Source organism: Silene latifolia, chromosome 10, assembly GCF_048544455.1.
Source record: "Silene latifolia isolate original U9 population chromosome 10, ASM4854445v1, whole genome shotgun sequence".
Taxonomy (NCBI): domain Eukaryota; kingdom Viridiplantae; phylum Streptophyta; class Magnoliopsida; order Caryophyllales; family Caryophyllaceae; genus Silene; species Silene latifolia.
The window spans coordinates 87,102,511-87,105,883 of NC_133535.1; positions in this window are offsets into that span (position 1 = coordinate 87,102,511).

The following is a 3,373-nucleotide window of genomic DNA, read 5'->3' on the forward strand; positions in this document are numbered from 1 at the left end:
ATAAGAACTTCAAATTACTAGTGCCTAATTTGAAGAGCCATATCTCAAGTTCTACAACTGATATTCAAGTGATTCCAACTGGAGGTGAAACCTTGTCTTCTTAGCTTTCCAACGCCGTGAAAATCGCTTCATTCCGACAAGTAACGAAGAAATGGCGGCCGTTTGAAGTTCAGTGCGCGAAACAGGAATTACGCGCTGAAACCACTCGATCGAGTACTTTAGTGCTCGCTCGAGTACTTTTTGTGTTCGATCAAGTACTTTAAATCTCTCGATCGACTACCTTGATTCTTACTGTACTCGATCGAGTGCTTTAGTGCTCGATCGAGAGCCTTTGAGGAAAAAATACTCAATCGACCAACTTTATGTTGCTCGATTGAGCAAAACCAAGTCTGACGCGCATGATTTATGTCGAGACTTATTATATTTAGCTATATTATATTATTAGATAATAAAATCTCTTACTATATAAGAGAAAAACATTCATTAGATTAAGGGTTCAGAACTTTTAACTGCTTGAACCTCTATTACGTTGCTTTGTTCTTCTTATTCCGGATCTATTCTTGTAATTCTTTTCTCCTTTCTCTCCTTTCTCTTTAGTTAATTTAAACTCTAGGATTCCCTTAATTGTTTTCCTCTTATGTCTCCTGTTGATTATCTCTCCTTACTCTCTTATCTTAATTAGTTTAATTGTTATTTCAATTTAATCATTATGTTTTGTTTAGTTATCGTTTCAATTATTGTTATTAGCATGATAATTAGTATGAGTAGCTAATCCCCTTGCTAGGATTTAGGGGAATCGATGAATTGGTGATAGCTGCTAATTAGGTTTGCAGATTTATTGTCAGTATCATTTCTTTGTTGTTATAAGTAACATTTAATGACGATTAGACGGTTAATGCGCATAATTGTTCTAGTTGTTTTTGGCAAACTCTAACCTAGATCGGAAGATTGGAAGGAGTGAGACCTGCTACAATTCTTTAGAATACTGTAATGAGGGCGGAAGCTAAGTTAGTAGTATTTTAGGGTGAATAGCGGACTGGAAGGACCTTTTCATTACCCCTTAGACTGATACATGTGATTGATTTGTGACCTTAGTTGTAGACACAATTACACAATAATAATAATATGTTATATTTTTTTTAAATCTAACTTTAAGATATTGTAAGTTAGTGTTATCATGTAAACTTTGCGGTTTTAAAACTTGTAAATTATGGTAGGAATGGACTAAATTATCTTTTCGAGATAGACAAACCTAAATTGAGGCGGACACTATTATGCATTATAAAACCGAATCGGATCCGGTTTCCGAAATCTGGATATCCAGATTTTCGGATTCCGGATTTCTAGATATCCGAATTATTTGGACTGGATCTGATTCCCAAAAATTCATAATTTTAAAACTGTATTCGATGGTAGTTTTGTGGATCGGATATACGGTTTTAATCAGCCCAATGTCTTGTTGTATGATCATCATGGTTGTTCTCAGGGGTTTCTTTTTGGATTCAATGGTAGCCTTTGTGGTATTCTTGGTGATTGGAGATTTGGAGGCTCTTTGTTGGGTCTCGTAAGGTTTAGTGGGTCGGGCTCTTTCTTTGTTTGGAGTTGGTTTTAGGGTTAATGTAGTCTCAATCTATTGAGGAGCGAGTTCTGCAGGTTTGAGTATAGTAGGGCTTGTCGATGGTCTAGAGGTATCAATCGGGTCACTCGGGTTGGTTACGGGTCGGGTTAAAGCGGGTCGGGTCATATCGGGTTTGGATTATATCGGGTTCATGTCGGGTCGGGTCATCAACGGGTGACAAGTCGGGTCGGGTCATTAGTGGGTCAGTGTCGGGTCAGGTTATCAAGATATATTTTATCTTATATATTTCGTTTTAGATGATAATTTTATGTTTAAATAATGGCTAGGTGTATTAATTGTACTTTTAAATGAAAATAATTAACATGAATGTCAATTTGGTGTTATTTAAATCATTATTAAGCTAGTTCATTATCGGGTCATCTATCGAGTTAAAAAAATATCGGGTCACGGGTCGGGTTGGGTCGGTCGGTTCAGGTCGGGTTCGGGTTGTAAAAAATAAGGCTACTATCGGTTATCGGGTCGGTTCGGTTTCGGTTCACCCAATTTTCGGGTTATATCGGGTCGGGTTTTGGGTGGATCGGGTCGGATTCCTCGAGTCAGGTCAGCTTTTGCCAACTCTATACGATGGAGTTAGTTGGGTTTAATGCGGTGATTTCATCCCTTAATCTAATGTTGTTTAGTCCTTGTTTATTGTTATGTTTGTTTTTCCAAATAATTTCCTCATGGTCATATGGCATCTCTATTTCACCATTAAGACTGCTCTTTCATTCTCAAGAGTGCCCTTTCCACCGAAGTCAACTTCAAAACCTCCATTAAAACGTCGTTGTAGACCTTATCATGTCCTAGGTGACATGCAGGAACGTCCGAGTAGAGCGTTGGTCTTCATAATGTTCCCTGGGCCGGGCGGGCCGGGCTCTCTTGGTCAGACCCGAGCCGGACCCGAGGGAGGGACGGGCTTGGGCAAGCTAGGCTGGGATATGCTTGAACAGGACCAGGCCCGAGGCGGGCCAAGAGCGGGCCGGGCTGACGGACCTTACCAATTTATTTTTATTTCTTATTTTTTTTTTTTGCTAAAATGGCTGGCCAAGGCCGAGCCGGAATTTTAGGACCAGGCCCGGGGCCAGGGCGGGCCACGACCGGGCCGAGCCAGGTCAGGTCAAGTTGCATAAAATAACAGGCCAAGGCGGGTTGGATCCGGGTCGGGTCAGCCCGTGCTGATGGCCAGCTCCACTAAGAAGGAACTCGAAAGTCCCTGTCGCCATTTGCACAACCAATTCAGATTCCCCCAAATGTTTGCAGGTAAGCAACTTGAAGTATCCCCACAACCTCTATCCAAATCCACGTCCATTGTCAACCCCATGTCAATTTCAACAGCGCAGGCATGACTACCACCTTACGACTTACGTGGATGTTCATGTTGTGCAAGGACAAGATGCTGAAGTACAATGCTGATGAAGTTGGAACCGTTGATGAAACTAGCTTTTATATGAAACATTGAAGAGAGTCTATGACAGTTAAAACTCATTTGAAGCCGTCGATGATACTTTTATATATAACATTGAAACAACGGTCTATAACTCGTCGAAAGTATCCAACACAAGTGCATTCTAACTTCCAAATACCTGAACCATTATTTTATGGAAAAAATTAGCTCAATATGACGCATGCAAGTGTTATACCATCTCCTCTCCGAGTGTCAAGTTTCTGACTCAGGCATTATAGGGGATAAGAACACTCCAAGTAACATACAATAACAGAAAGGACATGAATCCAATTTAACAGCAAAACACTATA